At 43.7% G+C, this 27750-nt stretch overlaps 1 long non-coding RNA gene across 1 annotated transcript; it reads right to left on the bottom strand.

Moving 5' to 3' along the window:
• Positions 1-612: 612 nt before the first annotated feature.
• LOC137220948 (uncharacterized) lies at positions 613-26615 on the bottom strand. The gene is made up of 4 exons (XR_010941849.1): positions 26534-26615; positions 12313-12398; positions 10737-10818; positions 613-742 (listed from the first exon to the last, which is right to left on the bottom strand). It is a non-coding gene; the product is annotated as an uncharacterized lncRNA (long non-coding RNA).
• Positions 26616-27750: the final 1135 nt, after the last annotated feature.

Below are 27750 nucleotides of genomic sequence, written 5' to 3'. Positions count from 1 at the left end.
TGGGGCGGGGTGAAACCGGCCCCCACAGCGTCTCTGCACATCTCTTTCCTGGACCCTTAAAGGTCATTAGAATCTATAACACTTCCAATGCTGGTGCTCAGGTGGACGAGCAGGGAGGCACGGGGCCTGGGGACAATCAACGTCACCTGGAGGCTGCTGGGGAGAAGCTCTGACCCTCGCCCCCGGGTATTAGGGCTCCCAACTCAGCACTCAGCAGTTACAGAAGAAGGGTCTGCACCCTCAGCACTCCAAGAATGAGGAACGGGACAAAAGGCAGAGGAGGGGTTTGTCCCCAGCAAAGCCCATTAAAAATCCCTGGGAGATAAAAATAGAATCTGGGCAATAAAGTCAAGTCTAACCTTTTTTATCCTTTGTGCTTTGTCTAATTTCATGTGCTCCTAGGGTCCCGCATGCAGAGGTTCCACACCCGACACTTCAGACCAGATTTCCTAGTGCAGAATGGCTGGGTCAACACCTCAGCTCCTGGGGCCCAGTGCAGACTCCGCGATATAGAGCCTGAGCTGCAGCCAACCTGGCCCTCGAGAGCTCCGCCCCCTCCCTCCCACTGACTCTGACAGGATCTCTACACAGCAGCCCAGCCCACAGCTCACGGGGTAGTGCACGCTCTCACCTCTCCATTCTCTGATCAAAATATAAAGTTTCCTTTGCTTGTGAACCAAACTCAGTCTCGATCTGTTGGCCCCAATGACACTGGGCAGGGGGACACTTGTTGGGGTCCACTCTGGAGGATCAGTAACAGAAATTGAGACTATTGTAACCTCAATGAACAGATGTGTGAGCCAAACTGTAGTTAACATAGAACAGTGTATAAGGCTCGGGTAAAATAAGATGTTTCTAACGCTTCCATTTGATATTTCCATCACTTTATTATAAGCAAGTTCAGTGAAAAGGTTTGTCTTATTTGTCAGGTCAATATTAGAGAAACGAAGTGATTTCTTTCCAAGGATGTACATCTAATAATCTTGGTTAAAGCTTCAATCTTGTTTTAAATGCTTTTCCATTGAAAATGATACCTCTCTTTCAGCTCCCCCATTTCTGAGAAGTATAAAATCTTATAATTTATTATTACCAAAGGGGAAAGGTGGGAGGAGGGATAAATTAACAGTTTGGGATTAACACATACACACTGCTATGTATAAAATAGATCATCAACAAGGAACTACTGTATAGCACAGGGAACTACACTCAACATTTTGCAATAACCTATAAGGGGAAATAATCTGAAAAAGAATAGATATTTTTATTGACATCATCTATCAATGACAGTTAAAGTGTAACCTAAGGGAAGCTGGTGGTGTGTGCTTCTGACCCTGAAGACTTCAATCATCTAAAGTTTGGACTCTGCCTACTTCCCAAGGCCCTTAATGAACATATGTGTAGCCGTAGCTTAAAAAATTCCCCAGTTTGGGTTTCGGGGAGACACTGATTTTGAAAAAGCCCTGGTGTTCTCCTTACATGAATGGGACTCTTCCTACTGCTAAAACATGTCTGTCACACCCAGAGGATGGTATACCGTCTGATCGGGAAGAGTTTGGAAAAGGCATCTCATCTCCTCATCTCCTGGTGCTCGGGTTCACCCCTCCAGCGTCTTTACTAACAGTCTCCCCACTTGGAGATGTCAGCACTGTCAACATCCTGTTGCGTACAGTTTGGAATTTGTCCAGAGGATGAAGCAGAAGGATGAGGAACAATGAGAGAGAAGTCCTAGGTGTTCAGACAGGCACATGTCACTCTAATTTCCAATCAGGAAGACGAATTGACCAAAAGCTAGGGTTGCCCATGGAAACAGTATAGGGCTTGAGGAAATCCTACTGCTTTGTGGCAAGTTCCCATAAACACAAGTTGAACAATGGAACTCAGGGGCAGTAAAATTCACGAAACTGCAGAGTTGAAAATATCCATCACTGAAAAATGTCTTGAGGAAAGTCAGAGAAAAGGACTTGTAAGCAAGGGAGAATGGCAGGAAAGGGATTTGAGGAGGTAGAAAGGACTCGCCATTAAGCACAAGAAAAGGAGCTGAACATTGCCAACATTGCAGTTGGCCAAAAAGGGTGTATGCGTTTTTTTCTGTATATATTCAAGAAAAGGGCATACACTTTTTTAGCCAACCAAACAGGTGGGCACTGGAAGTCAATACTACAAAAGATATCACTTCGCATCAGTCAGAAGAGCCATCCTCATAAAGCGTAAACAACAGAAATGCAGGACAGGGCAAGGAGAAGAGGGAGCCCTGTGAGACTTATAGTGGAAATGTATATTGCCAACGGCCATTCTGGAGAAGTGTATTGTGTTTACTAAAGCATCTAAAAAATGAGCTACAGAGCATAGGGCACTTGCACTCATGGGCGTATATCTTGAGAAAAACAAAAATCGAGAGGACACAGCCACCCCAATGTTTACCCCCTCTCTGTTTAAAAGATCCTCAACTAGGATATAACTTAAATGTCTCTGGAGGGAAAAAATGGGTAGAGATGTGGTACTTAGGTAGAGTGGAATATTATTCAGCCTGGAAATCAATGAAATATGGCCAGTTGTAACAACTCCGGAGGAGTTACATATGATCTTTCTGAGTGACATAATTCAAAAAGAAAAAGACACATATCATAAGATATCACTTAAAGGTGGAATCCAAAATGGCTACACATGAAATAAATTACAAAACAAAAACATAGTCAAATATGTAGAAAACATGCATAAGGCTGCTAAACGGGAAAGGTGGGGAGGGGTGAGGCATCACCCAGGAGGTTGAAATTAGTAAAGATACCATTCCAAATACCAAACTGATAATCAACAAGGCCTACACGGTAGCTAAAAGAACTGCACTCAGCACACTCAAGTCACCGGAAAAGAATATATACGACTGGTAAGAATCTGAAAAAGAATTTACTGATGTCTCTCTGTACGTGAATCAAGTGGATGTACAGCAGCAAGAAACAGAGCTTTGAAAATCAGCTGTAACCAATATAGTAATAAATTGAAAAAAATAAACAGAGAGACAGAGAAAACCTCTTACAACTTTTCCTCAGGGCCGGTGATGCAACATGGATTGAACACATCTAGACCCACAGCAGGATGAGACATAAGGCTGGAAACTGTTTGCGCTAAGAGAAATGTGAGGTTGGGTGAGGAAATGCACACCCTTTAAAGTAATACTACCTGGTGCCCATTCAATGGGTCCCAAATCTGCAGGTTCAAGGGATCTTCCTACAGCTAAAACATGCATGGAAAACCCAGAGGACTGTACACCATGTGATCGGGAGATGTGTCTAAAATGCAGCTCATTTATCCTCTCCTGGTGCTCCTGTTCACCATTCCAGCCACGTTACTTAGAATCTCCCCACTTGGAGAATCAGCACATTTCAACTTCTGTTTCACACATTTTGCAAATTGTGAGGAGGATGAACGGGGAACCAATGAGAGAATAGTTGTAGGGGTTTGGACAGGCACATATCACTCTAATTTCCCATTAAGAATAAGAATTGAAAAAAGGCTCAGCCCACCTCGCCCGAGCCAAAATAGGGCCTGAAGCAATCCTGCGGGTTTGAGGCCAGCTCACAAAAGAGCAACTTAAAAAATGGAGCTCAGGGTCACTGCAATTCACAAACCTGCAGAGTTATAAATGAAAACTAACGTCCAAAAATATGTTGAGGTAAGGCAAAGAAGAGGATCTGAATGCAAGACAGAATTGCAAGAAACAGATTTCAAGAGATAGATTGGACTCGTCTTTAAAGCACATGAAAAGCGGCAGAATTTCGACAATGATGCAGTTGGCCCAAAAGGGCGTATGCGTTTTTTCCTGATTATATCCAGGAAAAAACGCATACACACTTTATGGGCAACGAAGCAAGCAAGCAATGTGAATGTGCACAACAAAGAAGTCTCATTTCCCACTGGTCAAAAGGGCCATCCTAAAAAATTGTAAAAACCAGAAATGCAGGACAGGCCATGGAGAACAGGGAGCCTTTATACGCTGATGGGCAGTGTGTGAACTGCCGAGAGCCACTCTGGAGAAGTGTATGGTGGTTTCTAAATCATCTAAAAAACAGAGCTACAGAGCATAGGACACTTCCAATCATGGGAGTATATCTAGGGAAGTCTAAAAATCAACAAGAAACAAGCACACCACAGTTTAGGGCTAGTCTGTTTACAAGAACCTCAACTTCAGTACACCTTAAATATCCCAGGAAAGAGAACAATGGATAAAGAAGATGTGGTACTTATGTACAATGGAATATCTCTTCACCATGAAATCAATGTAATAAGGCTAGTAGAAGGATAAAGAGTGGATTTAGGTCCGATAATACTACTTGAAATAAGTCAAACAGAAAAAGAAACATATCATAAGATATCACTTATAGAGGGAGGGTAAATATGGCTGCACAAGAAATGAATTACAGAACAGAACAGTGTCTCACATTTAGAAAACACACTTATTTCAGCTTAAGGGGAAAGGAGAGGTGGGGTGATGCATAAAACCAGAGTTTGAAATTAGCACAGATACCGTTCAATAAACCAAATAGGTATTAGACAAGATCTACACCTTGCTCAATGAACTGGCCTCAACACACCCTATACACCGCAGAGAAATATATCTGAGTAATAAGAATCTTAAAACCCATGTATTGATATATCTCCATAAGGGAATCAAGTGTGTGCAGAGTGGCACAAACACAGCAGTGAAAATGAGCTAAACCCCATTATAGAAATAAATTTTAAAAACAAAACGCAGAAACAATGAAAGAGAGAAAAATTCTTACAAAATTTGCTCAGGGGCTGTGATGCAACCTGGATTGACCACATATAAACCCACAGCTGGATAAGACATAAGGCTGGACACTTGGGGCTGAGAGGATTGGTGAGCTTTGGTGAGCAACTGCCAAAAGTTTAATGCAATACTTCATGCTACTCATTCCAAGGGTCCCAACACTCCAGGTTGAAGGGAATCTTCCTACAGCTAAACCATGCTTGGGAAACCCAGCGACTGGTATACCATATGATCGGGAAAGGTTTCTAAAACGCACCTCATTTTTCCTCTCCTGGGACTCCGGATCGACATTCCAGCCACTTTACCAAAAATATCCCCACATGGAGAGTCAATGCCTTTAAGTTCTGGTATCGCACAGTCTGCAGTTAGTGCGGAGGATGAATGGGAATAGGGGGAACCAGTGAGAAACTAGCTGTAGCCAGTTTCAATGGGCACATGTCACTCTAATTTCACATCAGTAAGAAGAATAAACCAAAGGCACAGCAAGGTGCCCCAGAAGAAGAATAGGGCCTGAAGAAATCCTGTGGTTATGAGGCAAGATCACAAAAATAAGAGCTGAAAAATGGAGCTAAGGGCCACTGCAATTCAAAAATCTGCAGACTTATGAAGGTCAACTATTTTCAAAAAATATATTGAGGTAAGGCTATGAAGAGGCATTGAAACCAAGGCAGAATTGCAGGAAACCGATTTCAGGAGGTAGACTGGAATTGCATTTAAAGCATAGGAAAAGAGGCAGAACGTTGACAATGATGTACTTGGCCAAAAAGGGCGTATGCGTTTTTTCCTGAATATATTCAGGAAAAAACGCATACGCCCTTTTTGGCCAACCAAGCAAGCTTGCAAAGGAAATCTGCACTACAATGAAGTCTCACTTCCCCCCGGTCAAAAGGGCCATCTGAAAAAAGTGTAAAATCCAGAAAGGCAGGACAGGCCATGGAGAACTAGGAGCCTTGTTATGCTGATGGGCGGGATGTAAATTGCCAACAGACACTCGGGAGAAGTGTATGGTGTTTCCTGAAACATCTAAAAAACAAAGCAACAGAGCCTAGGGCACTTCCACTTATGGTCCTATAGCTTAGGGAAATTAAAATCAAAAAGACACAGCCACCCCAAAGTTTGGGACGGCTCTGTTTACAAGAACCTCGTTTACGGTACAAGTTCAATCTCGCAGAAAGTGAAAAATGGATAAAAAAGTTGTGGTACTTACGTACAAAGCAATATCACTCAGCAATGAAATCTATGTCATCAGGCCCTTAGCAGCATAATGAGTGGATTCAGGTATGATGACTCTAACTGAAATAAGTCACACAGAAAAAGAACCATCATAAGATATCACTAATAAACGGAATGTAAACTTGGCTACACAGGAACTGAATTACAAAACAGAACAGGGTCTCAAATTTAGAAAACCAACTTATGCTTGCTTAAGGGGAAAGGTGAGTTGGGGTGCTGCATAAAACCAGAGATTGAAATGAGCACAGATAAAGTTCCTTAAGCCAAATATGGAATAGACAAGAGCTACTCCTTGCTCAACGAAATGGACTCAACACCCCATATTAAACGCCTAAGAATGTAACTGACTAGTAAGTATCTGAAAACCGATGGATTGCTATGTCTCCAAAAGAGAATCAAGCGTGTGTACAGGGTCATAAATGCAGCAGTGATAGGATTGGAGAGGTTCGGTGAGCAAATGAAGACCCTTTGAAGTCATATTGCATGGTACCCATTCCACGGGTCTCAACTCTCCAGGTTTCAGGGATTCTTCCTTCAGCTAAAACATGCATGTGGAACCGAGAGTATCATCCACCGTGTGATCGGGAGACGTGTTCAAATATGTCTCAGTTTTCGTCCCCTGGTACTCGGGTGCAACATTTCAGACGCTTTACTAACACTCTTCCGACTTGGAGAGTCAGTGCCTTTAACATCCTGTTTGGCCCAGTTTGCAATTTCTGCGGAAGATGAACAGGAATAGGGAGAACCAATGAGAGACTAGCTGGAGGTGTCTGGACGGGCAAATTTAACTCTCATTTCCCACCAGGAAGAGAAATTAACCAAAGGCTCAGCGTGCCGTGCCGGAACCAGATTAGGGCCTGAAGCAATCATGCGGTGTTGCGGCCAGCTCACAAGAAAGAGAGTTGAAGAAAGGAGCTCAAGGGCACTGTAATTCACAAACCTGCAGAGTTATAAATGACAGCTATCGTCCAAAAATATACTGAAGTAAGGCTGCCAAGAGGACTTGAAAGCGGGGCAGAATTGCAGGAAACCGATTTCAGGAGGTAGACTGGAATTGCATTGAAAGCATAGGAAAAGAGGCAGAACGTCCACAATGATGCACTTGGCCAAAAAGGGCGTATGCGTTTTTTCCTGAATATATTCAGGAAAAAACGCATACGCCCTTTTTGGCCAACCAAGCAAGCTTGCAAAGGAAATCTGCACTACAATGAAGTCTCACTTCCCCCCGGTCAAAAGGGCCATCTGAAAAAAGTGTAAAATCCAGAAAGGCAGGACAGGCCATGGAGAACTGGGAGCCTTGTTATGCTGATGGGCGGGATGTAAATTGCCAACAGCCACTGGGGAGAAGTGTATGGTGTTTCCCAAAACATCTAAAACACAAAGCAACAGAGCCTAGGTCACATCCACTGATGGTCCTATAGCTTTGGGAAATTAAAATCAAAAAGACACAGCCACCCCAAAGTTTGGGACGGCTCTGTTTACAAGAACCTCGTTTACGGTACAAGTTAAATATCGCAAAGAGCGAAAAATGGATAAAGAAGTTGTGGTACTTACGTACAATGCAATATCACTCAGCAATGAAATCTATGTCATCAGGCCCGTAGCAGCATCATGAGTGGATTCAGGTATGATGATTCTAACTGAAATAAGTCACACAGAAAAAGAAACATCATAAGATATCACTAATACACGGAATGTAAACTTGGCTACACAGGAACTGAATTACAAAACAGAACAGGGTCTCAAATTTAGAAAACCAATTTATGCTTGCTTAAGGGGAAAGGTGAGTTGGGGTGCTGCATAAAACCAGAGATTGAAATGAGCACAGATAAAGTTCCTTAAGCCAAATATGGAATAGACAAGAGCTACTCCTTGCTCAACGAAATGGACTCAACACCCCATATTAAACGCCTAATAATGTAACTGACTAGTAAGTATCTGAAAACCGATGGATTGCTATGTCTCCAAAAGAGAATCAAGCGTGTGTACAGGGTCATAAATGCAGCAGTGATAGGATTGGAGAGGTTCGGTGAGCAAATGAAGACCCTTTGAAGTCATATTGCATGGTACCCATTCCACGGGTCTCAACTCTCCAGGTTTCAGGTATTCTTCCTTCAGCTAAAACATGCATGTGGAACCCAGAGTATGATCCACCGTGTGATCGGGAGACGTGTTCAAATATGTCTCAGTTTTCGTCCCCTGGTACTCAGGTGCAACATTTCAGACGCTTTACTAACACTCTTCCGACTTGGAGAGTCAGTGCCTTTAACCTCCTGTTTGGCCCAGTTTGCAATTTCTGCGGAAGATGAACAGGAATAGGGAGAACCAATGAGAGACTAGCTGGAGGTGTCGGGACGGGCAAATTTAACTCTCATTTCCCACCAGAAAGAGAAATTAACCAAAGGCTCAGCGTGCCGTTCCAGAACCAGAGTAGGGCCTGAAGAAATCATGCGTTGTTACGGCCAGCTCACAAGAAAGCGAGTTGAAGAAAGGAGCTCAAGGACACTGTAATTCACAAACCTGCAGAGTTATAAATGACAGCTATCGTCCAAAAATATACTGAAGTAAGGCTGCCAAGAGGACTTGAAAGCGGGGCAGAATTGCACAAAACCAATTTCAGGAGGTAGACTGGAATTGCATTGAAAGCATAGGAAAAGAGGCAGAACGTCCACAATGATGCACTTGGCCAGAAAGGGCATATGCGTTTTTTCCTGAATATATTCAGGAAAAAACGCATACGCCCGTTTTGGCCAACCAAGCAAGCTTGCAAAGGAAATCTGCACTACAATGAAGTCTCACTTCCCCTCGGTCAAAAGGGCCATCTGAAAAAAGTGTAAAATCCAGAAAGGCAGGACAGGCCATGGAGAACTGGGAGCCTTGTTATGCTGATGGGCGAGATGTAAATTGCCAACAGCCACTCGGGAGAAGTGTATGGTGTTTCCTGAAACATCTAAAAAACAAAGCAACAGAGCCAGGGCATTTCCACTTATGGTCATATAGCTTAGGGAAATTAAAATCAAAAAGACACAGCCACCCCAAAGTTTGGGACGGCTCTGTTTACAAGAACCTCGTTTACGGTACAAGTTCAATATCGCAAAGAGCGAAAAATGGATAAAGAAGTTGTGGTACTTACGTACAATGCAATATCACTCAGGAATGAAATCTATGTCATCAGGCCCGTAGCAGCATAATGAGTGAATTCAGGTATGATGATTCTAACTGAAATAAGTCACACAGAAAAAGAAACATCATAAGATATCACTAATACACGGAATGTAAACTTGGCTACACAGGAACTGAATTACAAAACAGAACAGGGTCTCAAATTTAGAAAACCAACTTATGCTTGCTTAAGGGGAAAGGTGAGTTGGGGTGCTGCATAAAACCAGAGATTGAAATGAGCACAGATAAAGTTCCTTAAGCCAAATATGGAATAGACAAGAGCTACTCCTTGCTCAACGAAATGGACTCAACACCCCATATTAAACGCCTAAGAATGTAACTGACTAGTAAGTATCTTAAAACCTATGGATTGCTATGTCTCCAAAAGAGAATCAAGCGTGTGTACAGGGTCATAAATGCAGCAGTGATAGGATTGGAGAGGTTCGGTGAGCAAATGAAGACCCTTTGAAGTCATATTGCATGGTACCCATTCCACAGGTCTCAACTCTCCAGGTTTCAGGGATTCTTCCTTCAGCTAAAACATGCATGTGGAACCCAGAGTATGATCCACCGTGTGATCGGGAGACGTGTTCAAATATGTCTCAGTTTTCGTCCCCTGGTACTCGGGTGCAACATTTCAGACGCTTTACTAACACTCTCCCGACTTGGAGAGTCAGTGCATTTAACCTCCTGTTTGGCCCAGTTTGCAATTTCTGTGGAAGATGAACAGGAATAGGGAGAACCAATGAGAGACTAGCTGGAGGTGTCTGGATGGGCAAATTTAACTCTCATTTCCCACCAGGAAGAGGAATTAACCAAAGGCTCAGCGTGCCGTGCCGGAACCAGATTAGGGCCTGAAGCAATCCTGCGGTGTTGCGACCAGCTCACAAGAAAGCGAGTTGAAGAAAGGAGCTCAGGGGCACTGTAATTCACAAACCTGCAGACTTATAAATGACAGGTATCGTCGAAAAATATACTGAAGTAAGGATGCCAAGAGGACTTGAAAGCGGGGCAGAATTGCAGGAAACCGATTTCAGGAGGTAGACTGGAATTGCATTGAAAGCATAGGAAAAGAGGCAGAACGTCCACAATGATGTACTTGGCCAAAAAGGGCGTATGCGATTTTTCCTGAATATATTCAGGAAAATACGCATACGCCCTTTTTGGCCAACCAAGCAAGCTTGCAAAGGAAATCTGCACTACAATGAAGTCTCACTTCCCCCCGGTCAAAAGGGCCATCTGAAAAAAGTGTAAAATCCAGAAAGGCAGGACAGGCCATGGAGAACTGGGAGCCTTGTTATGCTGATGGGCGGGATGTAAATTGCCAACAGCCACTGGGGAGAAGTGTATGGTGTTTCCCGAAACATCTAAAACACAAAGCAACAGAGCCTAGGGCACATCCACTTATGGTCCTATAGCTTAGGGAAATTAAAATCAAAAAGACACAGCCACCCCAAAGTTTGGGACGGCTCTGTTTACAAGAACCTCGTTTACGGTACAAGTTCAATATCGCAAAGAGCGAAAAATGGATAAAGAAGTTGTGGTACTTACGTACAATGCAATATCACTCAGCAATGAAATCTATGTCATCAGGCCCGTAGCAGCATAATGAGTGGATTCAGGTATGATGATTCTAACTGAAATAAGTCACACAGAAAAAGAAACATCATAAGATATCACTAATACACGGAATGTAAACTTGGCTACCCAGGAACTGAATTACAAAACAGAACAGGGTCTCAAATTTAGAAAACCAACTTATGCTTGCTTAAGGGGAAAGGTGAGTTGGGGTGCTGCATAAAACCAGAGATTGAAATGAGCACAGATAAAGTTCCTTAAGCCAAATATGGAATAGACAAGAGCTACTCCTTGCTCAACGAAAAGGACTCAACACCCCATATTAAACGCCTAAGAATGTACCTGACTAGTAAGTATCTGAAAACCTATGGATTGCTATGTCTCCAAAAGAGAATCAAGCGTGTGTACAGGGTCATAAATGCAGCAGTGATAGGATTGGAGAGGTTCGGTGAGCAAATGAAGACCCTTTGAAGTCATATTGCATGGTACCCATTCCACGGGTCTCAACTCTCCAGGTTTCAGGGATTCTTCCTTCAGCTAAAACATGCATGTGGAACCTAGAGTATGATCCACCGTGTGATCGGGAGACGTGTTCAAATATGTCTCAGTTTTCGTCCCCTGGTACTCGGGTGCAACATTCCAGACGCTTTACTAACACTCTCCCGACTTGGAGAGTCAGTCCCTTTAACCTCCTGTTTGGCCCAGTTTGCAATTTCTGCGGAAGATGAACAGGAATAGCGAGAACCAATGAGAGACTAGCTGGAGGTGTCTGGACGGGCAAATTTAACTCTCATTTCCCACCAGGAAGAGGAATTAACCAAAGGCTCAGCGTGCCGTGCCGGAACCAGATTAGGGCCTGAAGCCATCCTGCGGTGTTGCGGACAGCTCAAAAGAAAGCGAGTTGAAGAAAGGAGCTCAGGGGCACTGTAATTCACAAACCTGCAGAGTTATAAATGACAGCTATCGTCCAAAAATATATTGAAGTAAGGCTGCCAAGAGGACTTGAAAGCGGGGCAGAATTGCAGGAAAACGATTTCAGGAGGTAGACTGGAATTGCATTGAAAGCATAGGAAAAGAGGCAGAACGTCCACAATGATGCACTTGGCCAAAAAGGGCATATGCGTTTTTTCCTGAATATATTCAGGAAAACACGCATATGCCCTTTTTGGCCAACCAAGCAAGCTTGCAAAGAAAATCTGCACTAAAATGAAGTCTCACTTCCCCCCGGTCAAAAGGGCCATCTGAAAAAAGTGTAAAATCCAGAAAGACAGGACAGGCCATGGAGAACTGGGAGCCTTGTTATGCTGATGGGCGGGATGTAAATTGCCAAAAGCCACTCTGGAGAAGTGTATGGTGTTTCCTGAAACATCTACAAAACAAAGCAACAGAGCCTAGGGCACTTCCACTTATGGTCCTATAGCTTAGGGAAATTAAAATCAAAGAGACACAGCCACCCCAAAGTTTGGGACGGCTCTGTTTACAAGAACCTCGTTTATGGTACAAGTTCAATATTGCAGAAAGTGAAAAATGGATAAAGAAGTTGTGGTACTTACGTACAATGCAATATCACTCAGCAATGAAATCTATGTCATCAGGCCCGTAGCAGCATAATGAGTGGATTCAGGTATGATGATTCTAACTGAAATAAGTCACACAGAAAAAGAAACAGCATAAGATATCACTAATACACGGAATGTAAACTTGGCTACACAGGAACTGAATTACAAAACAGAACAGGGTCTCAAATTTAGAAAACCAACTTATGCTTGCTTAAGGGGAAAGGTGAGTTGGGGTGCTGCATAAAACCAGAGATTGAAATGAGCACAGATAAAGTTCCTTAAGCCAAATATGTAATAGACAAGAGCTACTCCTTGCTCAACGAAATGGACTCAACACACCATATTAAACGCCTAAGAATGTACCTGACTAGTAAGTATCTTAAAACCTATGGATTGCTATGTCTCCGAAAGAGAATCAAGCGTGTGTTCAGGGGCATAACCGCAGCAGTGATAGGATTGTACATGTTCGGTGAGCAAATGAAGACCCTTTGAAGTCATATTGCATGGTACCCATTCCACGGGTCTCAACTCTCCAGGTTTCAGGGATTCTTCCTTCAGCTAAAACATGCATGTGGAACCCAGAGTATGATCAACCATGAGATCGGGAGACGTGTTCCAATATTTCTCAGGTTTCGTCCCCTGGTACTCGGGTGCAACATTCCAGACGCTTTACTAACACTCTCCCGACTTGGAGAGTCAGTGCCTTTAACCTCCTGTTTGGCCCAGTTTGCAATTTCTGTGGAAGATGAACAGGAATAGGGAGAACCAATGAGAGACTAGCTGGAGGTGTCTGGACGGACAAATTTAACTCTCATTTCCCACCAGGAAGAGGAATTAACCAAAGGCTCAGCGTGCCGTGCTGGAACCACACTACGGCCTTAAGCAATCCTGCGGTGTTGCGGCCAGCTCACAAGAAAGCGAGTTGAAGAAAGGAGCTCAGGGGCACTGTCATTCACAAACCTGCAGAGTTATAAATGACAGCTATCGTCCAAAAATACATTGAAGTAAGGCTGCCAAGAGGACTTGAAAGCGGGGCAGAATTGCAGAAAACCGATTTCAGGAGGTAGACTGGAATTGCATTGAAAGCATAGGAAAAGAGGCAGAACGTCCACAATGATGCACTTGGCCAAAAAGGGCGTACGCGTTTTTTCCTGAATATATTCAGGAAAACACGCATATGCCCTTTTTGGCCAACCAAGCAAGCTTGCAAAGAAAATCTGCACTAAAATGAAGTCTCACTTCCCCCCGGTCAAAAGGGCCATGTGAAAAAAGTGTAAAACCCAGAAAGGCAGGACAGGCCATGGAGAACTGGGAGCCTTGTTATGCTGATGGGCGGGATGTAATTGCCAACAGCCACTCAGGAGAAGTGTATGGTGTTTCCTGAAACATCTAAAAAACAAAGCAACAGAGCCCAGGGCACTTCCACTTATGGTCCTATAGCATAGGCAAATTAAAATCAGAAAGACACAGCCACCCCAAAGTTTGGGATGGCTCTGTTTATAAGAACCTCGTTTTCAGTACAAGTTCAATATCGCAGAAAGTGAAAAATGGATAAAGAAGTTGTGGTACTTACGTACAATGCAATAGCACTCAGCAATGAAATCTATGTCATCAGCCCCATAGCAGCATAATGAGTGGATTCAGGTATGATGATTGTATCTGAAATAAGTCACAGAGAAAAAGAAACCTCATAAGATATCACTAATACACGGAATGTAAACTTGGCTACACAGGAACTGAATTCCAAAACAGAACCGGGTCTCAAATTTAGAAAACGACCTTATGCTTGCTTAAGGGGAAAGGTGAGTTGGGGTGCTGCATAAAACCAGAGATTGAAATGAGCATAGATAAATTCCTTAAGCCAAATATGTAATAGACAAGAGCTACTCCTTGCTCAACGAAATGGACTCAACACACCATATTAAACGCCTAAGAATGTACCTGACTAGTAAGTATCTGAAAACCTATGGATTGCTATGTCTCCGAAAGAGAATCAAGCGTGTGTTCAGGGGCATAACCGCAGCAGTGATAGGATTGGAGAGGTTCGGTGAGCAAATGAAGACCCTGTGAAGTCATATTGCATGGTACCAATTCCACGGGTCTCTACTCTCCAGGTTTCAGGGATTCTTCCTTCAGCTAAAACATGCATGTGGAACCCAGAGTATGATCCACCGTGTGATCGGGAGACATATTCCAATATGTCTCAGGTTTCGTCCCCTGGTACTCGGGTGCAACATTCCAGACGCTTTACTAACACTCTCCCCACTTGGAGAGTCAGTGCCTTTAACCTCCTGTTTGGCCCAGTTTGCAATTTCTGCGGAAGATGAACAGGAATAGGGAGAACCAATGAGAGACTAGCTGGAGGTGTCTGGACGGGCAAATTTAACTCTCATTTCCCACCAGGAAGAGGAATTAACCAAAGGCTCAGCGTGCTGTGCCGGAACCAGATTAGGGCCTGAAGCAATCCTGCGGTGTTGCGGCCAGCTCACAAATAATCGAGTTGAAGAAAGGAGCTCAGGGGCACTGTAATTCACAAACCTGCAGACTTATAAATGACAGCTATCGTCCAAAAATATACTGAAGTAAGGCTGCCAAGAGGACTTGAAAGCGGGGCAGAATTGCAGGAAACCGATTTCAGGAGGTAGACTGGAATTGCATTGAAAGCATAGGAAAAGAGGCAGAACATCCACAATGATGCACTTGGCCAAAAACGGCGTATGCGTTTTTTCCTGAATATATTCAGGAAAAAAACGCATACGCCCTTTTTGGCCAACCAAGGAAGCTTGCAAAGAAATCTGCACTACAATGAAGTCTCACTTCCCCCCGGTCAAAAGGGCCATTTGAAAAAAGTGTAAAATCCAGAAAGGCAGGACAGGCCATGGAGAACTGGGAGCCTTGTTATGCTGATGGGCGGGATGTAAATTGCCAAGAGCCACTTGGGAGAAGTGTATGGTGTTTCCTGAAACATCTAAAACACAAAGCAACGGAGCCTAGGGCACTTCCACTTATGGTCCTATAGCTTAGGGTAATTAAAATCAAAAAGACACAGCCACCCCAAAGTTTGGGACGGCTCTGTTTACCAGAACCTCGTTTTCGGTACAAGTTCAATATCGCAGAAAGTGAAAAATGAATAAAGAAATTGTGGTACTTACCTACAATTCAACATCACTCAGCAATGAAATCTATGTCATAAGGCCCGTAGCAGAATAATGAGTGGAATCAGGTATGATGATTCTAATTGAAATATGTCACACAGAAAAAGAAACATCATAAGATATCACTAATACACGGAATGTAAACTTGGCTACACAGGAACTGAATTCCAAAACAGAACCGGGTCTCAAATTTAGAAAACGACCTTATGCTTGCTTAAGGGGAAAGGTGAGTTGGGGTGCTGCATAAAACCAGAGATTGAAATGAGCATAGATAAATTCCTTAAGCCAAATATGTAATAGACAAGAGCTACTCCTTGCTCAACGAAATGGACTCAACACACCATATTAAACGCCTAAGAATGTACCTGACTAGTAAGTATCTGAAAACCTATGGATTGCTATGTCTCCGAAAGAGAATCAAGCGTGTGTTCAGGGGCATAACCGCAGCAGTGATAGGATTGGAGAGGTTCGGTGAGCAAATGAAGACCCTGTGAAGTCATATTGCATGGTACCAATTCCACGGGTCTCTACTCTCCAGGTTTCAGGGATTCTTCCTTCAGCTAAAACATGCATGTGGAACCCAGAGTATGATCCACCGTGTGATCGGGAGACATATTCCAATATGTCTCAGGTTTCGTCCCCTGGTACTCGGGTGCAACATTCCAGACGCTTTACTAACACTCTCCCCACTTGGAGAGTCAGTGCCTTTAACCTCCTGTTTGGCCCAGTTTGCAATTTCTGCGGAAGATGAACAGGAATAGGGAGAACCAATGAGAGACTAGCTGGAGGTGTCTGGACGGGCAAATTTAACTCTCATTTCCCACCAGGAAGAGGAATTAACCAAAGGCTCAGCGTGCTGTGCCGGAACCAGATTAGGGCCTGAAGCAATCCTGCGGTGTTGCGGCCAGCTCACAAATAATCGAGTTGAAGAAAGGAGCTCAGGGGCACTGTAATTCACAAACCTGCAGACTTATAAATGACAGCTATCGTCCAAAAATATACTGAAGTAAGGCTGCCAAGAGGACTTGAAAGCGGGGCAGAATTGCAGGAAACCGATTTCAGGAGGTAGACTGGAATTGCATTGAAAGCATAGGAAAAGAGGCAGAACATCCACAATGATGCACTTGGCCAAAAACGGCGTATGCGTTTTTTCCTGAATATATTCAGGAAAAAAACGCATACGCCCTTTTTGGCCAACCAAGGAAGCTTGCAAAGAAATCTGCACTACAATGAAGTCTCACTTCCCCCCGGTCAAAAGGGCCATTTGAAAAAAGTGTAAAATCCAGAAAGGCAGGACAGGCCATGGAGAACTGGGAGCCTTGTTATGCTGATGGGCGGGATGTAAATTGCCAAGAGCCACTTGGGAGAAGTGTATGGTGTTTCCTGAAACATCTAAAACACAAAGCAACGCAGCCTAGGGCACTTCCACTTATGGTCCTATAGCTTAGGGTAATTAAAATCAAAAAGACACAGCCACCCCAAAGTTTGGGACGGCTCTGTTTACCAGAACCTCGTTTTCGGTACAAGTTCAATATCGCAGAAAGTGAAAAATGAATAAAGAAATTGTGGTACTTACCTACAATTCAACATCACTCAGCAATGAAATCTATGTCATAAGGCCCGTAGCAGCATAATGAGTGGAATCAGGTATGATGATTCTAATTGAAATATGTCACACAGAAAAAGAAACATCATAAGATATCACTAATACACGGAATGTAAACTTGGCTACACAGGAACTGAATTCCAAAACAGAACAGGGTCTCAAATTTAGAAAACCAACTTATGCTTGCTTAAGGGGAAAGGTGAGTTGGGGTGTTGCATAAAACCAGAGATCGAAATGAGCACAGATAAAGTTCCTTAATCCAAATATGTAATAGACAAGAGCTACTCCTTGCTCAACGAAATGGACTCAACACCCCATATTAAACGCCTAAGAATGTACCTGACTAGTAAGTATCTTAAAACCTATGGATTGCTATGTCTCCGAAAGAGAATCAAGCGTGTGTACAGGGGCATAAACGCAGCAGTGATAGGATTGGAGAGGTTCGGTGAGCAAATGAAGACCCTTTGAAGTCATATTGCATGGTACCCATTCCACGGGTCTCAACTCTCCAGGTTTAAGGGATTCTTCCTTCAGCTAAAACATGCATGTGGAACCCAGAGTATGATCCACCGTGTGATCGGGAGACGTGTTCAAATATGTCTCAGTTTTCGTCCCCTGGTACTCGGGTGCAACATTCCAGACGCTTTACTAACACTCTCCCCACTTGGATAGTCAGTGCCTTTAACTTCCTCTTTGGCCCAGTTTGCAATTTCTGTGGAAAATGAACAGGAATAGGGAGAAACAATGAGAGACTAGCTGGAGGTGCCTGGACGGACAAATTTAACTCTCTTTTCCCACCAGGAAGAGGAATTAACCAAAGGCTCAGCATGCCGTGCCGGAACCACACTAGGGCCTGAAGCCATCCTGCGGTGTTGCGGCCAGCTCACAAAAAAGCGAGTTGAAGAAAGGAGCTCAGGGGCACTGTAATTCAGAAACCTGCAGACTTATAAATGACAGCTATCGTCCAAAGATATACTGAAGTAAGTCTGCCAATAGGACTTGAAAGCGGGGCAGAATTGCAGGAAACCGATTTCAGGAAGTAGACTGGAATTGCATTGAAAGCATAGGAAAAGAGGCAGAACGTCCACAATGATGCACTTGGCCAAAAAGGACGTATGTGTTTTTTCCTGAATATATTCAGGAAAAAATGCATACGCCCTTTTTGGCCAACCAAGCAAGCTTGCAAAGGAAATCTGCACTACAATGAAGTCTCACTTCCCCCCGGTCAAAAGGGCCATCTGAAAAAAGTGTAAAATCCAGAAAGGCAGGACAGGCCATGGAGAACTGGGAGCCTTGTTATGCTGATGGGCGGGATGTAAATTGCCAAGAGCCACTTGGGAGAAGTGTATGGTGTTTCCCGAAACATCTAAAACACAAAGCAACAGAGCCTAGGGCACTTCCACTTATGGTCCTGTAGCTTAGGGAAATTAAAATCAAAAAGACACAGCCACCCCAAAGTTTGGGACGGCTCTGTTTACAAGAACCTCGTTTACGGTACAAGTTCAATATCGCAGAAATTGAAAAATGGATAAAGAAATTGTGGTACTTACCTACAATTCAACATCACTCAGCAATGAAATCTATGTCATAAGGCCCGTAGCAGCATAATGAGTGGATTCAGGTATGATGATTGTTATTGAAATATGTCACACAGAAAAAGAAACATCATAAGATATCACTAATACACGGAATGTAAACTTGGCTACAAAGGAACTGAATTACAAAACAGAACAGGGTCTCAAATTTAGAAAACCAACTTATGCTTGCTTAAGGGGAAAGGTGAGTTGGGGTGCTGCATAAAACCAGAGATTGAAATGAGCACAGATAAAATTCCTTAAGCCAAATATGGAATAGACAAGAGCTACTCCTTGCTCAACGAAATGGACTCAACACCCCATATTAAACGCCTAAGAATGTACCTGACTAGTAAGTATCTTAAAACCTATGGATTGCTATGTCTCCGAAAGAGAATCAAGCGTGTGTACAGGGGCATAAACGCAGCAGTGATAGGATTGGAGAGGTTCGGTGAGCAAATGAAGACCCTTTGAAGTCATATTGCATGGTTCCCATTCCACGGGTCTCAACTCTCCAGGTTTCAGCGATTCTTCCTTCAGCTAAAACATGCATGTGGAACCCAGAGTATGATCCACCGTGTGATCGGGAGACGTGTTCAAATATGTCTCAGTTTTCGTCCCCTGGTACTCGGGTGCAACATTCCAGACGCTTTACTAACACTCTCCAGACTTGGAGAGTCAGTGCCTTTAACCTCCTGTTTGGCCCAGTTTGCAATTTCTGCGGAAGATGAACAGAAATAGGGAGGACCTATGAGAGACTAGCTGGAGGTGTCTGCACGGGCCAATTTAACTCTCATTTCCCACCAGGAAGAGGAATTAACCAAAGGCTCAGCGTGCCGTGCCGGAACCAGATTAGGGCCTGAAGCAATCCTGCGGTGTTGCGGCCAGCTCACAAAAAATCGAGTTGAAAAAAGGAGCTCAGGGGCACTGTAATTCACAAACCTGCAGACTTATAAATGACAGCTATCGTCCAAAAATATACTGAAGTAAGGCTGCCAAGAGGACTTGAAAGTGGGGCAGAATTGCAGGAAACCGATTTCAGGAGGTAGACTGGAATTGCATTGAAAGCATAGGAAAAGAGGCAGAACGTCCACAATGATGCACTTGGCCAAAAAGGGCGTATGCGTTTTTTCCTGAATATATTCAGGAAAAAACGCATACGCCCTTTTTGGCCAACCAAGCAAGCTTGCAAAGGAAATCTGCACTACAATGAAGTCTCACTTCCCCCCGGTCAAAAGGGCCATCTGAAAAAAGTGTAAAATCCAGAAAGGCAGGACAGGCCATGGAGAACTGGGAGCCTTGTTATGCTGATGGGCGGGATGTAAATTGCCAACAGACACTCGGGAGAAGTGTATGGTGTTTCCTGAAACATCTAAAAAACAAAGCAACAGAGCCTAGGGCTCTTCCACTTATGGTCCTATAGATTAGGGAAATTAAAATCGAAAAGACACAGCCACCCCAAAGTTTGGGACGCCTCTGGTTACAAGAACCTCATTTACCGTACAAGTTCAATATCACAGAAAGTGAAAAATGGATAAAGAACTTGTGGTACTTACGTACAATGCAGTATCACTCAGCAATGAAATCTATGTCATCAGGCCCGTAGCAGCATAATGAGTGGATTCAGGTACGATGATTCTAACTGAAATAAGTCACACAGAAAAAGAAACAGCATAAGATATCACTAATACACGGAATGTAAACTTGGCTACACAGGAACTGAATTCCAAAACAGAACAGGGTCTCAAATTTAGAAAACCAACTTATGCTTGCTTAAGGGGAAAGGTGAGTTGGGGTGCTGCATAAAACCAGAGATTGAAATGAGCACAGATAAAGTTCCTTAAGCCAAATATGGAATAGACAAGAGCTACTCCTTGCTCAACGAAATGGACTCAACACCCCATATTAAACGCCTAAGAATGTACCTGACTAGTAAGTATCTTAAAACCTATGGATTGCTATGTCTCCAAAAGAGAATCAAGCGTCTGTACAGGGGCATAAACGCAGCAGTGATAGGATTGGAGAGGTTCGGTGAGCAAATGAAGACCCTTTGAAGTCATATTGCATGGTACCCATTCCACGGGTCTCAACTACCCAGGTTTAAGGTATTCTTCCTTCAACTAAAACATGCATGTGGAACCCAGAGTATGATCAACCGTGTGACCGGGAGACGTGTTCAAATATGTCTCAGTTTTCCTCCCCTGGTACTCGGGTGCAACATTCCAGACGCTTTATTAACACTCTCCCGACTTGGAGAGTCAGCGCCTTTAACCTCCTGTTTGGCCCAGTTTGCAATTTCTGCGGAAGATGAACAGGAATAGGGAGAACCAATGAGAGACTAGCTGGAGGTGTCTGGACGGGCAAATTTAACTCTCATTTCCCACCAGGAAGAGGAAATAACCAAAGGCTCAGCGTGCCGTTCCGGAACCAGATTAGGGCCTGAAGCCATCCTGCGGTGTTGCGGCCAGCTCAAAAGAAAGCGAGTTGAAGAAAGGAGCTCAGGGGCACTGTAATTCACAAACCTGCAGAGTTATAAATGACAGCTATCGTCCAAAAATATACTGAAGTAAGGCTGCCAAGAGGACTTGAAAGCGGGGCAGAATTGCAGGAAACCGATTTCAGGAGGTAGACTGGAATTGCATTGAAAGCATAGGAAAAGAGGCAGAACGTCCACAATGATGCACTTGGCCAAAAAGGGCGTATGCGTTTTTTCCTGAATATATTCAGGAAAAAACGCATACGCCCTTTTTGGCCAACCAAGCAAGCTTGCAAAGGAAATCTGCACTACAATGAAGTCTCACTTCCCCCCGGTCAAAAGGGCCATCTGAAAAAAGTGTAAAATCCAGAAAGGCAGGACAGGCCATGGAGAACTGGGAGCCTTGTTATGCTGATGGGCGGGATGTAAATTGCCAACAGACACTCGGGAGAAGTGTATGGTGTTTCCTGAAACATCTAAAAAACAAAGCAACAGAGCCTAGGGCACTTCCACTTATGGTCCTATAGCTTAGGGAAATTAAAATCAAAAAGACACAGCCACCCCAAACTTTGGGACGCCTCTGTTTACAAGAACCTCGTTTACAGTACAAGTTCAACATCGCAGAAAGTGAAAAATGGATAAAGAAGTTGTGGTATTTACTTACAAAGCAATATCACTCAGCAATGAAATCTATGTCATCAGGCCCTTAGCAGCACAATGAGTGGATTCAGGTATGATGATTCTAACTGAAATAAGTCACACCGAAAAAGAAACATCATAAGATATCACTAATACACGGAATGTAAACTTGGCTACACAGGAACTGAATTACAAAACAGAACAGGGTCTCAAATTTAGAAAACCAACTTATGCTTGCTTAAGGGTAAAGGTGAGTTGGGGTGCTGCATAAAACCAGAGATTGAAATGAGCACAGATAAAGTTCCTTAAGCCAAATATGGAATAGACAAGAGCTACTCCTTGCTCAACGAAATGGACTCAACACCGCATATTCAACGCCTAAGAATGTACCTGACTAGTAAGTATCCTAAAAGCTATGGATTGCTATGTCTCCGAAAGAGAATCAAGCGTGTGTACAGGGGCATAAACGCAGCAGTGATAGGATTGGAGAGGTTCGGTGAGCAAATGAAGACCCTTTGAAGTCATATTGCATGGTACCCATTCCACGGGTTTCAACTACCCAGGTTTAAGGTATTCTTCCTTCAGCTAAAACATGCATGTGGAACCTAGAGTATGATCAACCATGTGATCGGGAGACGTGTTCAAATATGTATCAGTTTTCGTACCCTGGTACTCGGGTGCAACATTCCAGACGCTTTACTAACACTCTCCCGACTTGGAGAGTCAGTCCCTTTAACCTCCTGTTTGGCCCAGTTTGCAATTTCTGTGGAAGATGAACAGGAATAGCGAGAACCAATGAGAGACTAGCTGGAGGTGTCTGGACGGGCAAATTTAACTCTCATTTCCCACCAGGAAGAGGAATTAACGAAAGGCTCAGCGTGCCGTGCCGGAACAAGATTAGGGCCTGAAGCCATCCTGCGGTGTTGCGGCCAGGTCACAAGAAAGCGAGTTGAAGAAAGGAGCTCAGGGGCACTGTAATTCACAAACCTGCAGACTTATAAATGACAGCTATCGTCCAAAAATATACTGAAGTAAGGCTGCCAAGAGGACTTGAAAGCGGGGCAGAATTGCAGGAAACCGATTTCAGTAGGTAGACTGGAATTGCATTGAAAGCATAGGAAAAGAGGCAGAACGTCCACCATGATGCACTTGGCCAAAAAGGGCGTATGCGTTTTTTCCTGAATATATTCAGGAAAAAACGCATACGCCCTTTTTGGCCAACCAAGCAAACTTGCAAAGGAAATCTTTACTACAATGAAGTCTCACTTCCCCCCGGTCAAAAGGGCCATCTGAAAAAAGTGTAAAATCCAGAAAGGCAGGACAGGCCATGGAGAACTGGGAGCCTTGTTATGCTGATGGGCGGGATGTAAATTGCCAACAGACACTCGGGAGAAGTGTATGGTGTTTTCTGAAACATCTAAAAAACAAAGCAACAGAGCCTAGGGCTCTTCCACTTATGGTCCTATAGATTAGGGAAATTAAAATCGAAAAGACACAGCCACCCCAAAGTTTGGGACGCCTCTGGTTACAAGAACCTCATTTACCGTACAAGTTCAATATCACAGAAAGTGAAAAATGGATAAAGAACTTGTGGTACTTACGTACAATGCAGTATCACTCAGCAATGAAATCTATGTCATCAGGCCCGTAGCAGCATAATGAGTGGATTCAGGTACGATGATTCTAACAGAAATAAGTCACACAGAAAAAGAAACATCATAAGATATCACTAATACACGGAATGTAAACTTGGCTACACAGGAACTGAATTACAAAACAGAACAGGGTCTCAAATTTAGAAAACCAACTTATGCTTGCTTAAGGGTAAAGGTGAGTTGGGGTGCTGCATAAAACCAGAGATTGAAATGAGCACAGATAAAGTTCCTTAAGCCAAATATGGAATAGACAAGAGCTACTCCTTGCTCAACGAAATGGACTCAACACCGCATATTCAACGCCTAAGAATGTACCTGACTAGAAAGTATCCTAAAAGCTATGGATTGCTATGTCTCCGAAAGAGAATCAAGCGTGTGTACAGGGGCATAAACGCAGCAGTGATAGGATTGGAGAGGTTCGGTGAGCAAATGAAGACCCTTTGAAGTCATATTGCATGGTACCCATTCCACGGGTTTCAACTACCCAGGTTTAAGGTATTCTTCCTTCAGCTAAAACATGCATGTGGAACCTAGAGTATGATCAACCATGTGATCGGGAGACGTGTTCAAATATGTATCAGTTTTCGTACCCTGGTACTCGGGTGCAACATTCCAGACGCTTTACTAACACTCTCCCGACTTGGAGAGTCAGTCCCTTTAACCTCCTGTTTGGCCCAGTTTGCAATTTCTGCGGAAGATGAACAGGAATAGCGAGAACCAATGAGAGACTAGCTGGAGGTGTCTGGACGGGCAAATTTAACTCTCATTTCCCACCAGGAAGAGGAATTAACGAAAGGCTCAGCGTGCCGTGCCGGAACAAGATTAGGGCCTGAAGCCATCCTGCGGTGTTGCGGCCAGGTCACAAGAAAGCGAGTTGAAGAAAGGAGCTCAGGGGCACTGTAATTCACAAACCTGCAGACTTATAAATGACAGCTATCGTCCAAAAATATACTGAAGTAAGGCTGCCAAGAGGACTTGAAAGCGGGGCAGAATTGCAGGAAACCGATTTCAGTAGGTAGACTGGAATTGCATTGAAAGCATAGGAAAAGAGGCAGAACGTCCACCATGATGCACTTGGCCAAAAAGGGCGTATGCGTTTTTTCCTGAATATATTCAGGAAAAAACGCATACGCCCTTTTTGGCCAACCAAGCAAACTTGCAAAGGAAATCTTTACTACAATGAAGTCTCACTTCCCCCCGGTCAAAAGGGCCATCTGAAAAAAGTGTAAAATCCAGAAAGGCAGGACAGGCCATGGAGAACTGGGAGCCTTGTTATGCTGATGGGCGGGATGTAAATTGCCAACAGACACTCGGGAGAAGTGTATGGTGTTTTCTGAAACATCTAAAAAACAAAGCAACAGAGCCTAGGGCTCTTCCACTTATGGTCCTATAGATTAGGGAAATTAAAATCGAAAAGACACAGCCACCCCAAAGTTTGGGACGCCTCTGGTTACAAGAACCTCATTTACCGTACAAGTTCAATATCACAGAAAGTGAAAAATGGATAAAGAACTTGTGGTACTTACGTACAATGCAGTATCACTCAGCAATGAAATCTATGTCATCAGGCCCGTAGCAGCATAATGAGTGGATTCAGGTACGATGATTCTAACAGAAATAAGTCACACAGAAAAAGAAACATCATAAGATATCACTAATACACGGAATGTAAACTTGGCTACACAGGAACTGAATTCCAAAACAGAACAGGGTCTCAAATTTAGAAAACCAACTTATGCTTGCTTAAGGGGAAAGGTGAGTTGGGGTGCTGCATAAAACCAGAGATTGAAATGAGCACAGATAAAGTTCCTTAAGCCAAATATGGAATAGACAAGAGCTACTCCTTGCTCAACGAAATGGACTCAACACCCCATATTAAACGCCTAAGTATGTACCTGACTTCTAAGTATCCTAAAAGCTATGGATTGCTATGTCTCCGAAAGAGAATCAAGCGTGTGTACAGGGGCCTAAACGCAGCACTGATAGGATTGGAGAGGTTCGGTGAGCAAATGAAGACCCTTTGAAGTCACATTGCATGGTACCCATTCCACGGGTCTCAACTCTCCAGGTTTCAGGGATTCTTCCTTCAGCTAAAACATGCATGTGGAACCCAGAGTATGATCAACCGTGTGATCGGGAGATGTGTTCCAATATGTGTCAGGTTTCGCCCCCTGGTACTCGGGTGCAACATTCCAGAAGCTTTACTAACATTCTCCCGACTTGGAGAGTCAGTGCCTTTAACCTCCTGTTTGGCCCACTTTGCAAGTTCTGCGGAAGATGAACAGGAATAGGGAGAACCAATGATAGACTAGCTGGAGGTGTCTGGACGGGCAAATTTAACTCTCATTTCCCACCAGGAAGAGGAATTAACCAAAGGCTCAGCGTGCTGTGCCGGAACCAGATTAGGGCCTGAAGCAATCCTGTGGTGTTGCGGCCAGCTCAAAAGAAAGCGAGTTGAAGAAAGGAGCTCAGGGGCACTGTAATTCACAAACCTGCAGAGTTATAAATGACAGCTATCGTCCAAAAATATACTGAAGTAAGGCTGCCAAGAGGACTTGAAAGCGGGGCAGAATTGCAGGAAACCGATTTCAGGAGGTAGACTGGAATTGCATTGAAAGCATAGGAAAAGAGGCAGAACGTCCACAATGATGCACTTGGCCAAAAAGGGCGTATGCGTGTTTTCCTGAATATATTCAGGAAAAAACGCATACGCCCTTTTTGGCCAACCAAGCAAGCTTGCAAAGGAAATCTGCACTACAATGAAGTCTCACTTCCCCCCTGTCAAAAGGGCCATCTGAAAAAAGTGTAAAATCCAGAAAGGCAGTACAGGCCATGGAGAACTGGGAGCCTTGTTATGCTGATGGGCGAGATGTAAATTGCCAACAGCCACTCCGGAGAAGTGTATGGTGTTTCCCGAAATATCTAAAACACAAAGCAACAGAGCCTAGGGCACTTCCACTTATGGTCCTATAGCTTAGGGAAATTAAAATCAAAAAGACACAGCCACCCCAAAGTTTGGGACGTCTCTGTTTACAAGAACCTCGTTTACGGTACAAGTTCAATATCGCAGAAAGTGAAAAATGGATAAAGAAATTGTGGTACTTACGTACAATGCAATATCACTCAGCAATGAAATCTATGTCATCAGGCCCATAGCAGCATAATGAGTGGATTCAGGTATGACGATTCTAACTGAAATATGTCACACAGAAAAAGAAACATCATAAGATATCACTAATACATGGAATGTAAACTTGGCTACACAGGAACTGAATTCCAAAACAGAACAGGGTCTCAAATTTAGAAAACCAACTTATGCTTGCTTAAGGGGAAAGGTGAGTTGGGGTGTTGCATAAAACCAGAGATCGAAATGAGCACAGATAAAGTTCCTTAATCCAAATATGTAATAGACAAGAGCTACTCCTTGCTCAACGAAATGGACTCAACACCCCATATTAAACGCCTAAGAATGTACCTGACTAGTAAGTATCTTAAAACCTATGGATTGCTATGTCTCCGAAAGAGAATCAAGCGTGTGTACAGGGGCATAAACGCAGCAGTGATAGGATTGGAGAGGTTCGGTGAGCAAATGAAGACCCTTTGAAGTCATATTGCATGGTACCCATTCCACGGGTCTCAACTCTCCAGGTTTAAGGGATTCTTCCTTCAGCTAAAACATGCATGTGGAACCCAGAGTATGATCCACCGTGTGATCGGGAGACTTGTTCAAATATGTCTCAGTTTTCGTCCCCTGGTACTCGGGTGCAACATTCCAGACGCTTTACTAACACTCTCCCGACTTGGAGAGTCAGTGCCTTTAACCTCCTGTTTGGCCCAGTTTGCAATTTCTGCGGAAGATGAACAGGAATAGGGAGGACCAATGAGAGACTAGCTGGAGGTGTCTGGACGGGCAAATTTAACTCTCATTTCCCACCAGGAAGAGGAATTAACCAAAGGCTCAGCGTTCCGTGCCGGAAACAGATTAGGGCTTTAAGCAATCCTGCGGTGTTGTGGCCAGCTCACAAAAAAGCGAGTTGAAGAAAGGAGCTCAGGGGCACTGTAATTCAGAAACCTGCAGACTTATAAATGACAGCTATCGTCCAAAGATATACTGAAGTAAGTCTGCCAATAGGACTTGAAAGCGGGGCAGAATTGCAGGAAACCGATTTCAGGAGGTAGACTGGAATTGCATTGAAAGCATAGGAAAAGAGGCAGAACGTCCACAATGATGCACTTGGCCAAAAAGGACGTATGTGTTTTTTCCTGAATATATTCAGGAAAAAACGCATACGCCCTTTTTGGCCAACCAAGCAAGCTTGCAAAGGAA

Source organism: Pseudorca crassidens, chromosome 3 (assembly GCF_039906515.1).
Source record: "Pseudorca crassidens isolate mPseCra1 chromosome 3, mPseCra1.hap1, whole genome shotgun sequence".
Lineage (NCBI taxonomy): Eukaryota > Metazoa > Chordata > Mammalia > Artiodactyla > Delphinidae > Pseudorca > Pseudorca crassidens.
The sequence above is the reverse complement of the archived record's forward strand: the minus strand, read 5'-3'. Positions and strand labels throughout refer to the sequence as shown.